The sequence below is a fragment of the Cyanistes caeruleus genome, chromosome 2, assembly GCF_971803275.1.
Source record: "Cyanistes caeruleus chromosome 2, bCyaCae1.hap1.1, whole genome shotgun sequence".
Classification (NCBI taxonomy): Eukaryota; Metazoa; Chordata; class Aves; order Passeriformes; family Paridae; genus Cyanistes; species Cyanistes caeruleus.
The window spans coordinates 36,885,898-36,900,656 of NC_141702.1; positions in this window are offsets into that span (position 1 = coordinate 36,885,898).

The following is a 14,759-nucleotide window of genomic DNA, read 5'->3' on the forward strand; positions in this document are numbered from 1 at the left end:
AGGATTACTTTCCTGAGGGTTAGGAGGCACCTCCAAACTCATGACTTATCTCTAAATTTAGAGTTGCCTTTCCTAATGTGCATAGCTGTTGTGTTCATAGACACCAAATTTTGTCTGACATCTTATTGCCCTGTTGCTTTGTATCATAGCACTGGATTGTGATTCTGTGCAGTCATCCCTCATTTTTACAGCCTCAGTGGCTTAGTATCATCAATAAACCTCATTAGCTTACTCTCCATTGCCTTTTTTTGGTGGTTAGTGAACATGCTTAATGACACCAGCAGAACAGATCTCCACAGGACTTCCAGGTTTATTCCTCTTTTTGTTTCTTTTACCTTTAATTCATGGGAGAACTTTCTCCTTAGTTTAGCATCTTTATGAGCCCTTGGTAAGGGATATTGTGAAACCTTGCAGTAAATCTGTTCCTACTTTATCAACCAAATGAGCTACAGCTACATGTTTGTGACCTCCTTTAGAAAACACTGCTAAATTTGTAAGACACAGCTTCCCTGCACAACATCTTTCATGATTCTTCTCTATCACATTTTTCAACGTATCTACTTGTTTTGTGCTTTTTTAAAAGTTTCTACTGATTTTTTTTTTTTCCATACAGCAGACTTTGATACTTTTTAGGCAGCTCCCAGTTTGCCCTGTCTTTACTTTGTGAAGTCACATGCCAACCAGCGATGCCTGAAACAGCATGAAGAGTAGCCTGGAAGACAGAGTCACTCTGAAATGTCCAAGGGATGCAATTATTGCTACAAAGACATTTTCGGGCCTCCTTCCTGGAACTGCCATCTGCTAGAAGATATGCGAGCATCAGTTGCTATGGTAGCACACAAAACACCATGTCCAAACCCTGGAAACATGGAGTATAGGTCTAGAGCTGGGCTGTGGACCAAGAATCCCTGCAAGGTCTGGAGGATGAGCATTTTATCCCTTTCCTGGCCTATGCACAGAAATGTTTTTACTGTTGTAGAGTCTCACAGCTGCCATGAATTCAGTGGCAGACTTTGCCATCCTGGTTGGGAATGACAATATGTGGAGCTTCTTGTAGAACAGGCCTTACTTTTGTTTTGCAAATCTCCCAGTGGAGAGGCCTATAAGGAGCAGCAATGGGCTGCAGTGAGACATTTTGGTGACTGTTTCCCATGAAACTTATGCAACATCCATTGTGCTTGTGCAGCCTGCTGCAAAAAAAAATGGATGCCATCTCCAGAATGTTGGCTGAATATTGATTGCAAATGGTGAGAAAAAGGGAATGAAATAAAAGGCTATTGTAGCTGGTACTGCATATAAATAGCTGGGAGGTTAATTTATGTTATTTATGGAAATCTGGAATAGTGGGAATGCTCTAATGCTTATCCCTGCTAGACTATGTTCTTATATGCATGCATCACCATGTTATCTAAATGTCGCTAAGCCCTCTTTAAAAGCAGTCAGGCAAGGCTTTAAGCAGACTAGAAAGGGGGCTGTGAAAAAAGTATCATTTTCTGTAACTATTTATAAACCTAAAGGGATGCATGTAATACAAGTGCACATAAGAAATGCTTTTATTTACCAAACAGTAGATAAAAGCTGCAATAAAAGAAGAAAAAAAGAGTCTACCTCTCCCAAAAGAATAACAGCTCAGGGTGTTTTTTTTAAAAAAAGCATATATATCTAGTTGGCCTGTAGTTTTTTTTTTTTTATAATTTTTCTGCTGGAAGGGTGCACATATGACCAGTGAAATGTCTCTGAACAAAAGAAAACCCTTCAGACCAAACTGTGTTCAGTGTGTATTTGGCTTGTATAAAACACAGACTCCTCACTCCTTTGGCTGTGCAAATAACATAAATTAAGGAAAATGCAAATGGAAAATGTATCTCCTCTCCTACTGGAATTATCACCACAGCAATTCTATGATAAGCACTTTGTTTTGCTCTCAAGCCCTTCTCTTTTAAAGGCTTGAGGAAAAGGTGTGACAAGGAGATCCAATGGTGAAATCACTGTTCCACATCAGCTAAAAATACTTGCTGGTCAAAGCAAAGAGCGGATGGGAATGTGCCAGAGGTGGGGAGGGAGGCGAGCCTGCAATGTGTATAAACAAATGCCCCAGCGACAACTGGAATGTATACAAAGCCATTGTTGGAGATTTCCTACACCTTCAGGGGCTCATTCTTCTGCTGAGATGCACAAACATAGATGCTTTTCTGACAGGTATCTCAAAGAGTGTAAAAGCAAAAGCCACCTCTAAATATAGAAGGCTGTCACATGCTGCCTTTAGTCACATTTCAATTTATTGTAAACTGCAGCATGCCTCACACCAGGGTTTTTTTAACCTTGGCGACGTGTTTGAAGGCGTTTTTCATTTGGGCACATCCCTTTCTCCCCTCTAATTTGGAAATGCAAATGTAGATGTGCAGTCGATAATCAGGCAATTTGGATGGTCCTGTAGAGCTTTAAAATGTACAGGCATGTTTGAAACAACATGGGAAGTGGTGGTGAAAGGGGGAGCGAGTGGATGAGTCACTTTTAAAGCAAAGCAGGCAAACTGGGGAAAAAATAAAAGAAAAGAAAAAGATCTGTGTCTTGACTCAGTGCCCAGACTCTTAAGATGATGCTTCACTGCAGACTCTGAAGTTCAGCTTATTTTTCCTCTCATTTGTTCTTTTATTTTTATGTCTTACATAATGGAGCTTTGATTCATAGAAATCTATTTATATAGTCTAGGATTTGGGCCAAACTCTGAAGTCCTAGCTCTGTCTTTCCTCAGGCAAAATGGCTATTGTGGTTAGTGATATGAATGAGGTTTGCTAGGACTGTGTGTTCAGGGCTGGACTCCTGGGGGGTTATTCTTGTTCACTCTGTAATTTCTTATGTCCTCACTGGAAGAGTGATTTCATGTAAGGAGCTCTAGGCTGTTTTGCAGCTGGAGGAGAAATTTCCTGAAACAGACAAAAGAGCCCAGTCCTCACTGGGCCAATATGAGCCTAGGTTCCCTCCGCATGCCCAAAGGCTATCAGCCAGCACTTCAGGTCCCAGCTTTTTGCCTTCTTCCCCTCTCTCCACAGCAGTCCTGCAAGAGCACAGATGTGGAAGCCACATGCCAGATGTTTGCTGGGAAAGCCCTGACATGAGGATGGGGGTGTTCTCCTCCTTCCCAGGGCTCAAGAATGGGATATTTGCTGTGGAGGAGGAGCAGCTGGACCAGGAGCACTGGCACAGCCCTGCTGCAGTGTGTGTTTCTGAGGACTGCCCTTGGCTGGTGTAATTGAGGACAGGCAACTGAATGGGATGTGGGAAGTGGAGAGCAGGAGCTGGCTTCCTTCAGGGCGGCTTTGCTTGGGGCAGTTGGGTGTGAGCAGAGGACCCCACAGGGTGGGTCTGTCCAAGGAGCTGGCAGAGCCAGCTGACCTTTTATCTGACAAGCTGGCAGCAAGGAGACGGCTGCCAGAGAGAGAGCTTCCCACTGACATCAGAGTTATTCTTGGGGCTAGAAGGAAAACAGGGAGAGATAATGCTCTTTGCTGTAATGATGAGGCTGATTTCAAATACTTTGCATGAAAATAGCAGCTCAAGCCCAACTAAGTAGGTCAGAGGAGCAGAACTGAGGGAGATTGCTTCACTGTGTCACCATGACCAGGGGCTGGAGGTTTTTTCTAATAAAGTACAAACCCTAAAAGGGGCTCCTTCAGGGGCCAGAAATGTCCAGGAGTATTCTTAGCAGTCTGCTAATACCTCAGTTCATCATCCAGGATTTCTTGTAGTGTAAATGTTCTTACACTCTTGTTTTTTTTGTTGGGTTTTCCTGGTTTGTTTTTTTGGTTTGTTTGTTTGTTTGTTTATGGCTGCTGGTAAGAATGCAGTATCTATGATAGTACTACCTCTTGGCCATATTTGATGACACAATGCTCATATTTTTAGCCAAACTAAAAAAGATTGCTGTAATGATTCAGGGAGAATCAGGGAAAATGTTTTCAGTGTATGTTGGAGTACACACACACACACATATTTATATATAGCTCTCTCTATATATACAAAGATTTTTGTCTTTTGACTGATTTGTCACAGTCCGGAATGCAAGAGCCATGAAGATAAGTATGCCAGTTTTTGACAATACCAGTGTAATGAAATAGCCAAACAAGCACTCCTTAGTCCTTCACTTCCTCAGCTATTATTCTTTGAATGCTGGAGATAAATGTCATTTGTAAATCCCACTCCTTGCTAACATTAGTACTATGCATATGCACTTCCTTTGACAAGTAACCCTGCCAGTGAAATCTGTAAGGCAGCAAACTTTAAAGTTTTCTTTTAAGCATGGATAATTACTGATTGGGGGCATCTGTCTCTGCTGAACACCCACACTCACTCTTCTTTAAGTGTTCCAGGTTGGTGACTTACAGTCAAAGAGCCTTGAAGCGTTTGACATCCTTTCTCCTAATTATCAACTTTGTTATCAACTTTCTCTACTGGAGCAGCTTTTCCCTTCTTTCCTTTTCTCTTTCCTTTTGGAGCACTAGCTAAACCTGTCACCCTCAACTCTGCTCCTTTTAACATACAACCCAGCTAACTGAGCTGACCCACAGGGTACAGGACAGCTCTGAAATACCTGAGCCTGTTGGCTCAGCCACTGCTTGGGCTCCTGCAGCTCTGCAGCAACACCACACAGCAGAGAGCAGAGTCACTCTTGTCTCACGTCAGGAAATCTGGGACCTCACTTGTGTATGGGAAATCATCCCTTTTTCATGAGAAAGATGCTGTTCCTCAGAAACCCCTTTTCTCCAGACAGAAGTTTGTGTCTGGTTTTGTTGCCACAGGAGGCACCCAGAGGGGTACAGCCCATGGAGATAAATCATTCAGTCCAGTGGACAGACATACTCTGTCCCTCAGCCCAGAGAGAAGAGCTGCTTTTTCTCCCTGTGGTCCTCTCCCTGGCTTTACCATATCAAGAGAGGGGCTGATAAGTTGCCTCAAGCCAGTGTCACTTGTCTGTTGCTGTGCTGGAGTGAAAGGGCTCCGAGGGCATTCCAGATCTGAAGTCTCTTAAGGCCCCATGAATTATCTTCTGGAGCTGCCTTCCTTTCTCCACTGGCTCTGGACAGGTGCTTGGGAAACTGGCCTCTGAAGTGATCCCTAGAGAGGAGGCAGAGCCTGGTATTTGTGAATGCCTCTGTTCCTTGTCCTTCCCAGCTATCCTGCCTTGAAGCCATTGATATTGAGGAAAGAATGGAACCAGAGATTTTTGTGAACATGTGAATTGTTTTCTCACTCTATATCCTTTCTCTTTATCTTCCACTGCTGTTGTATTTTTGTTTTACCCTGTTCTATTTGCTGCAAGCTCATCTGTGTTTCTAGTAATTCTTTCCTAGCAAGAAGCTGTTGGTACACTAGGAGGAGGGAAAGTGCTGAGTTGCTTTTGGGGTAGATAGAGAAATCCCTGCTGGGTATTTAACCTACATTTGTTTTCAATTTACAGAAGTGTTCAGATTTTAAGTCTGCTGTTGAAGATGAAATCAAGTAGTTCAAGTAGTTCAATAGGATTTAGCAGAATTACTGTAAGAGCTATACTAACAAAATTTGTAGTGTCTTTTCACGGAGGTCATGAAGCCTTGAAATAGGGAAGAGATTACTGGACAAGTTAAATTTCCTGGGAGCTGACAGCCTTACCTTTCCCCAGATAGCAGCTCATTTTAATTGTAAAGGAAGATATTCTCTGTTCAAAGCTCAGCATTTGACTGCTGTATCCAACACCACACTGGCAACATTAGTCCCTGGCAGCCCTAGGCAGGTTGATGAGAAAAGCAAATTCTGCAAAACAGGGAAACAAAGGCAAGTGGGAAGCTGCACAATGCATTTCTTGTCTGCATGTATGTGAAGTTCATTGTCAGAAGCTGTCCTTTCCTCCAACAGTAGGAGAAAGCTGCAATTGTGGAAATTCCCAACAATGGTTTTGAAGTAACAGAAACTCTGGAGCATCTAGGCAGAAGTGCTGCATGTTCAAAGGGTCAAAAGGGATGGGCCATTAAAACCCAAGAAACTGTGGCAAGGAAGGATATACACATAGTTTCTCTGTATAAAGTCAGCAATTGAACAGCTTCCTCTGGAACTCCCAGCACTCTTCTGGCAGATCCACTGTATCTTAGGTTCAGTGCTGTATCTCATAATACAGAACTGGTTAAAGGCAGGGCAATCTTTTGCAGTTCTGATAAAGGATTTTGATTAGAATTTGTCTGTCTAGGGGATTTTTTCCCAATGCAGTGCTGTCCATGCTTCTGATTCAAGTCTGTAGTTTCACATCTAGACTGCAAGTACAGAACGTAAACAGTCACATAAATAGCTGGCAGTGGACAAAGGAATCACTTTGCTGAAGTAATTGATGGGCAAGTTACCCAAAGGGAAAGCTGATTCTTCTTTCCCAAGAAAGACATAACAGGCCTTCTAGCATAAGTATTTTTAGATATCAGTGGAAGCATTTTTTTCTTCCAACCTAAGTAATTAGTATTTTCTCTTAAAAAAACATGCCAAGTTAATGCCACAAAGATTTCTTGTTCATATTCCATCTACATATAACGTTTCCTGGCTGGCTGGCTTTATAACATCTCAGCATCCAGCATCTTAACATTTTTATTGCAGCAGGAACTTTGCTGCAGTGGTCATTTCCTTTGCCTATTGCTTAGACTACCCAATCATCATTTTTTCTTTGCTGGCTCCTTTCTCTCTGTGGTGATCACATCCCTGTGCTGGCTCTCACCTCTCTGTGATATCAGGCAGAAATAATTTCTCTTTGCTTGCAAGCTCTAATAGAGCCTGTCCCCACCCTGTCCATAAACCTTCATTCACTGTCAGGAGGCTGACTTCCACCTTCATCAGCCACAAGCAAGCACCTCTGCTATTTTCTCCTCGGGCTTGGGTGGAGCTCCTGATTAAAAATGTGTAATGCTCTCTCCCTTTCTTCCAGCTTCTGTTTTCAGGGAGACTCTCTTCTGAACACCGCAGGCCAAGGTCTTGTCCATAGTTTGCTGGACCTGCAGGATGGCTGAAATTGTCGTATGGTTCATTGTGTCTCTGGATCTAGTTTTTCATGTTTGTGTTGTAAGCGAGGACTGTGTTCTTGTGTACTGAATAGTACAGTGGGGATCCCAAGTCTGTGACAGCCACCGGTGACTCATTGCATGGGAGCGTGCTTGGGCAGAGAGAGAGGAAGGGAGGGGAAGGTACACAGAGATTTTAAGAAGCTCCTTTCCCTCCCTTTAAACACTCTCTTTGATACACCTCAGCACTGTCCCTTGGGGGGAATGATGCACAAACCTCACAGACCTTTACTTCAGCCTCCAGCTCCGGCCTGGCTTTCTCCAGGAATGCAGGGAGCTACACAGAATGCTTTCAGATATTGCATTACAGTCTGAAACCAAGGCAGTGCTTTCAAGTGGAAAACCCGAGTCAGCCTCAAAGAATTGGGAATTTGGTCAGTAGCCAACTCCTTCTATGTAACTCTGCTTTTCACATCACCCTGCCCTCCCTTTTCCTTTAGGCTTAGTGCTGGGGAGAGTTAGGTTCTTGCTTTCTCCAGGAGTTTTGCTATTCTGAACAGTAGAGAATTTTACTGTCAGGTGCATCCTCCCTCTGCAGCTATCCCTGTGAGGAGAAGCAGCACACGCAAGAGAGAAAAGAGTGTTGTGAAGGACTGTTTATAAATTACTTCAGTGAGGCAGAGTGATGTGTCATTCTGGCAGAGAGCCCATTAAAGAGGAAGCACTACTCTTGAATGCATTCAGCTGGGGTTTCTGAGAACTCCTTTATACCCACTCATTATTCATTTCACATTCTGGAAGTGGATGGTCATGTTTGCCTATGTGACGCAGATCTTAATAGTTTTCTGCAGTACTACATCATTTAGCTCTCAGCTAATACAAACCCAAGCTAGTAATTAACATTAAATGCTGAGAAATGGATCTCATGTGATGAACACTCGGCACATAATGAGAATACTGTGATTTCTTACTTGGAAGACACCGTGGTCTTACAACATAACCAGTTTTCACAGATGCCCAAACAGAATTGGGATTAACCACAGGATCTGGTTACACCTGCAAACCTAATTGCTGCTAGTCTGGTAGAAGTTGCACTCTCAGGCTCCACTTTGACAGATAACAGCTCTGGCATTTGTTGTCATTTCATAATGGTGTAATGCTATTTGTGCCACAGAAATCCCAGCTGAACCATGAATTAAACACAGATCAAGCACACCACAGAAAATGCAGTTGTGTTGGGGGACAAGGCTAGCAAGCAACTGCTCTGCAAGGCCAGTGTGTACACCATGGAGTGGGACAGTGTAAATAATAATTATTAATAAAATTATTAAAGCACCAGCAAAACTGTAACCTGAGCATGCCAGACACTGCAAAAACAGCAGCTGGTTTCTGCTGGACAGATAGATAGCCACAAAAGAAAAAGCATTAACAATGAGTAAGCAGGAGACTTTTTCCTTGATTACCCCTAAGAAGACAGGTGCCAGGGGGAGGTAAATACACTGCAGCCCTTCTGTCTTCTGATGCTGTCAGGATACTGGTGGTGGTAGTGACTGTGAGGGCTCCTGTGGGACCATAGCCCCACAGGGTTGAGGATGAGGGTACCAAATGTTCTGGGATGATCCCTGAATTCAGGGGCATGTTGCCAGCATCCTTGTTTTTCAGATTAAGCAGTTTCTTGCACCATGCAACACAGCTGCAGAGCTCCAACCTCTCCACACTGCAGGATAGAGAAATGCAGAGAAAAGCTGTCCCTTGCTGTAAGAGGGTGACCTTACACAGAGCGCTCACCTTCCCTGATTTAGCTGCCACTGCTGCTGTTGCATTTCTTTGTAAGAGGGGAGAAACTCACTGGGGCAGAGGTAATGAGGGGACATGGCCCCCAGTCCATGGAGTGCCCCATTGCCCTGTGTTTCTCCAGCCTGGATGCTCAGTGTTTGTGGCAGGGGAGGAGAAGCGACACAAAGCAGTGCTTAAAAAGAAATGGAGAATAGGGTGGCCTCAGTTGCCAAAGTGCCTTCATCTAGTTTGTGGTCCAGGAAGAAATAGGTTGCTATGTTTAAGCACAGCAAATAACATGATGGCAGCAAATACAAGACTAGCTGCATGCTTCTTGTGTGTCTTGGTTTAGGTTTTGGGGGGGGGATTCCTCTGTGGGGCTGTATCTCCAGCTGGAAAGCTGCAATGCAAGTGGAAATAAAAGACAAGTGGGAGAAGGGATGAGAATTTGGGAGAAACCAGATAAAAGCAGATGGTGGACCCAAAGTGAACAGTTCAAAAGCAGTTTGCAAAGAGATTGAAACAAAGGTTTGATCAACCATGCCAGAGAAAAGCCAGCCTGTGCTGTGGAAAATTTTGACTGCGCTGTATCAGACTTTAGCCTCACCCTGACCAAAATATTCCACATCCATATCAGGCAGATAACAAAGAAAATTCTCATGGAAATTCGCACACAGTAGAAGCTTGGAAAATACAACAATGTGAATCCTAATAGTGTAAATACAGATAGAACACTGTCAGGGATTCACTGAGTTTACCATGGAAAAATTAAACATTGAATGGATTCTACTAAAATTGTGACTTCTGTGATCAAGCCCAAAGGCTGGATCATAAAACTTGCCTTCCTGGTGAGTGCAAAGCACATGGTCATTAACCATGTGGTTTACCATGAAATATCTTATTTTTCTTTTCCTTCCCTGTTAAAAATACATTGTTTAAACTGTTGTAAACTGAACTGAATAGAAACTTTTACATCAGATACAGGGTGATCAAAAATACTACTTCAAAGACATCTCTCTTGGGCTTATGACTTTGTGTATTTTTAAGGTTTTGTGTATTTTAAGATTTTGTTTGCTTAGAATAGCCTTCAGTTGAAACAGCAGGCATTACAATGTATCTACAGTCCCCTCCTCGACTAAATTAATCCCAAAAGACACAGAAACAGTTTCTCAAGAGGGAATCCTTCATGAATCCTTTCATTCACTCCTTCTTTTCTCTGTGCTTTTATTTTTCAGTTTTTAGTGTAGAAATGTCGCAGTCATGATCTGTCTTGGTTTTAGGCTGGTAATTCCATTTCCCAACTTTGTTCAGTTTTCCCTGAGCAGTTGGATCCAAAATGCACAAAGGAAAAAATAAAAATATTTGAGTCCAGTGGGGTAGCTAAGGTCAGTTTTGGGCCCACATTATGAATGAGGAAAGGATAATCTCTTGCAATGTGCCTTCACGCACATTCTACAATGGCATATATTAATTTTTTATCTATTAATTTTCTAAATTATTCATGTCAGAGAAATAGAATAAAAGTAAGAAAATAAATGTGCCTAAAAACAGTCTCTGCAGCCGATGATATATTTCCTTTCTTGGTATACTCTAATTTCCCTTCTCTCCCCCCAATCCTCTTGTGAACACAGCTATGACTGGACATATGCTAGCTGGCAGCAGTGGGGTACCAGACCTGATGCTCCTGAGGCTGAGCTTTGCAGACATCCCAGTGCTGGTGTCAGTGATGAATCAGGGATCTCCACCTCACCCTCAGCCACTCTTTTCCCCCCTGCAGGGATTCTTCCCCATACCTGTGCTGACAACGTTGCCTGTGTGCCCCCGCTGTAAATTAGGTCAGGCATCTCTTCTGTGTGAAGGAAGATGCAAATGTATATATTTGGGGTTCCTAGGCCAAAATCCATTTAAAATCACTCTCAGAACAGTTACAGTGAGTGGGCAGATCTATGATTTGATGAATCAGATAGCTTTTCTTTGACACCACCTTGTTTAATAGTGTCAATGTGTGTGCTTGTGGATGACACTGTACAGACCTGACCTCTGGCTCCTTCAGCCTCTGCTCATCTGTCTAGTGAGAGTTGCTGCTGCCTCACGGTGCTATAAAGATCAAAAGCAGCTAGTTAAATATGCCTACAGATTTTCAGACCTGCATCTACATCTCTCTGTATATTTGGGTGACACACAGCACGACTGATGCTGATCTCGATTGCACCTTTTCTGCATTACCGTCAAACAAACAATGAAAGAGCCATGAGTGGAATCCTCTAAGGTATAGCTGTCTGCATGCCATCTCCCCGCTTCAGCTCTTCAGGTCGGGCTCACTGCGAGAGCAATCCTCTGCAGGAGCTTTTATTTTAAATTAAAGATGCTACAAGACTATTATGTCATGAGGCATCATGAAAAATACCCTTTCAGGAGATCAGATTGACACTTCCACCGTGCAAGTGCACAGTGCAACAGCTACACACATTGCTAATGTTTGTGTGGGCACGGTGTAAGGTCCTCGAGGGCAGGCAGGGAGGCATTGCTTTGTTCTCTCACCTGCTGAATTAAGAGTGTTGTTGGTGCACTGATAAATCCTGCCACAGACCTTTGTTATGCTTGGAAGAAAAACAGTGTCATGTGTTACAAAGCCCTGTAGGTGATAAGAAAAAGTTTGCTTTGTTTTGTTTTAAATAGGGGTTCCTTTGTGCATAGGCATCTGCATAAGGGGATGCATGAACACAGCCAGATGAGGAGATTGACAGCTGCACTTAGAGATCTGAATTTCAGCGTCTTACTCTGTGCTTTTCTCCTGAGCCATCATCAGCATCTATCCAACACAATCTAACTAAAGTGACCCTGCTGGAAAATTCAAGGCTGATTTTTTTCATTGCCTGGGCGCCAAAGCAGTGGGCACTTCAGCTAACATCCCTAGGTATGAAATCTGTAAGAAACTTGGCCTTCTGTTTGCCCTCCACTTTTGGTAAGATAGATAGTGCTCTGAAGTACCCTCTCTGGAGCTTGCTCTGAGTGCTGCATGGAGCCCTGAAGCTGTGAGAAAACTGACAAGTTTCTCACATTCCTTGCATTTGGCCTCCACAGAACCACTGGGGCACGGACACAAGATGTATCCCTGGGCATGGCCTGTCTGGAATCCCGGTGCTCCTTTTCATACTGAAAGAGTAAGTACAGGATTGCTGCTTTGGAAAAGCCACCACTGCAAGGAGAAGGGAAGACCCTGAGGAGTAGCAATGCAGGTAATCCTGAGGATGCTTAACAGGAGGAATGTGACTGCCAGGTCTTGACTCTGTACCACCTCGTGCAATACCAGGTGTGCACCAGCCACAGTTGTTACCACACCTCCTCTGCACATCAGGATGGGGGTCAGCAGCTGGTGTCACCACCGTGAGCCCAAGGGCTCCTACTAGGCAGCCCTGTCTGTGGGACTTTGGCTTCTGAGCCAGGCAAGTGAGCTGGCAGCGCTTCTCCAGGCTGGTAAAGGACTGCATGAAAAATATGAACAGGACCCAGAGGAAGACCACCAAGATATTTTTCTACCCCTTTAATTTGTTTGTTTGTTTTTGTTTTGTTTTGTTGTGGTTTTGGTTTTTTTGCGTTTTTTTTGTATGGTAAGGTAAACTGTCCTATCTCTATTCCTTTACATATGGTGGAAACAGATCCACTTTACCAAGAAGATAGATGGATAGCTCATAATCTGTATTTGACACCTGACATAGTAAGTCGGAAAGGGCTAGTGACTCTCATTATTTATTGAACTTCTTCAGACCCCAAGAAAGCGCTAAAAGGGAAGACTATATTTCTTACTTATTCTTAAGCTTTAAGTCACATTACAATTTTATGCTTTCTATTTTTCTGCAGTGGCCTATTCCAGTTAAAAAACAGTGATGGCACATTTAGTCTGAGAGGATTCCAGATGGCTGTCGTAACGGAGAGTAACCAGTCTTTCAGTGAGGGGGTCTGTGCTTTATCTGAGCTGGCCCAAATGAAAAAAAAAATATTATGAAAATATCCCTGTTATCTGTGCATTCCCCAGTGAGGAAGTCTGGAACTTTTGTAAAAATTTCGTGTTGTTTTTAGCCATTAATGGTGCAAAGCTATTAAACGTGGACTGTTTTTGGGTTTACCTCTTGGCAGTAACCTCTCTGCAGGGGATCAGTGTAATTTTCTTGTGTTAGAGAACAGAGGTTTTTGCTTTTGACAATTGCAGAATAGTTTTGCACTCTACATATGCTTCTGCTTCTGCCCTGAGCTTGACAGGCCTGAGCTTGGTGGAAAAAGCCTCTAGAAATTTTCAGAGCTCCTGGTGTAGGGGAGAGCAGTCTACCTGAGGCTTTCTGTGTTGGATTCCAACATGGGTGATTATATCATACTCTTTTCCAAAAGGTCCCTTTCTGCTCACCCTTATCAATCTACCATAGCACCAGTGGTCACTGGGAAGCTGAAGGCCTGCAGGGGTTTGGATACCTGAAGTGCCTATACTTCCAGGGCTTGGGATCAGAGGATGTAAACATGTCAGCTGTGGGGGTAGTGTGAGAATGACCCTTTGAGGTGGGTTGCATGATCAATCATATCCCTGATCTGATGTCAGATGGGGTGCCCTAACAGCCTGGACCATGGTGGTGACCTTCAAGAGGAACCTCAACAAACCACGTAGGTATTGTCTGAATGTTCTGGGCCTCTGTTGTGAGTATAATGGAAGATAACAACCCTTCCCTATCTCACAAAGACATTGCATTTGCATTTGTAAGGTTTTCTACAATGACGGATAAGTAATTATGTAAGTAAGGGAAACTAAGTTCCTAACATAAGTGGATGAATCTTCTCATTTCATTTGACTCATCTCTAGCTGGACTAACTCCAATCACCAATTGTAATTCTCCCTCTCCTTATAAAATCAATATTCCACTAAATCATTCTCTTCTTCAACTCCAAACATGAACATTTTATCGTGCAATGACATCTATCTCAAATCCGGGCAGTCTGTCACCTTGAATGCACATAAATTTTAGGGACCAACATTCGATGATGTTGAGCATAAGGTAAATGAGCTAAATTAGATATTTTTGTCTACAGGCCCCAAAAAGCCCTCATAAACTTGAAAGAAATATTCTGTTAAATGCAGCACAGTGTTCTCTAACATGGCATGAGCACACCATCTACTCTCCCTGGAAAGATGGCATGATAATTTACTACTCTAGCATGAGGTCTCTGCACACCACCAGTCAGCCCACACCATATGGGAGTCACCTGCCCATGTCTTAATTACATCTCATAGCCTGGCACCAGAGCCACCCTCACCAGCACCTGCAAGCAGACCACATTCTAGTGCTGTCAGACCTTATCTACAGCAAGGGGAGAAAGCCTTGAGAAGCAATAGTTATGTTCTGGCAGAAAGGCTATAAAGCAGCAATGGGCACTTGCAGGTTCATTGCTGGCAGGTTTCCAGTGCTCAGGGTGGAGGTACCTAGGTGTGCTTCCTCCACACCACGAGACAGGGCAGGGCAGGAGACCACAGTGCTGGTGTGAGCACCAGAAGTGCATCAGAGCCTGCAATCTTCACCTAGGTTTTCATCTGCTCCTGTGTGGCCGCCACAGCTGCTTCTGGCAGAGTGATCTGACAATCAGTGCAGGACTGCCATGACTAAAGGTTTCAGCTCAGCAGCACTGGTCACTGCTAGCCTTGGTCTGGTGGCTGGCTTAGAGGCTGAACAAAGTGTCCTGCCTAAAAGCTATGTGACATGTCAGGACAATGGCTTGTTTGCATCTTTATCCATTTCTTTATGTGAAGATGACAAGTTTATTGAGTCAAACTGTGAAGCTTTTGTCTGGAGGGGTAGTGTCTCTGCTTGACTTGAAGGGAGCTTTGCCAGAACGAATTCTGAATGAAGAAGGAGGCAGGGCTTCAGGTTTTGTGGAGTGCTTTAACTGACGTATTAAGTTGAAACACACTTGCGAGGGATTCTGACT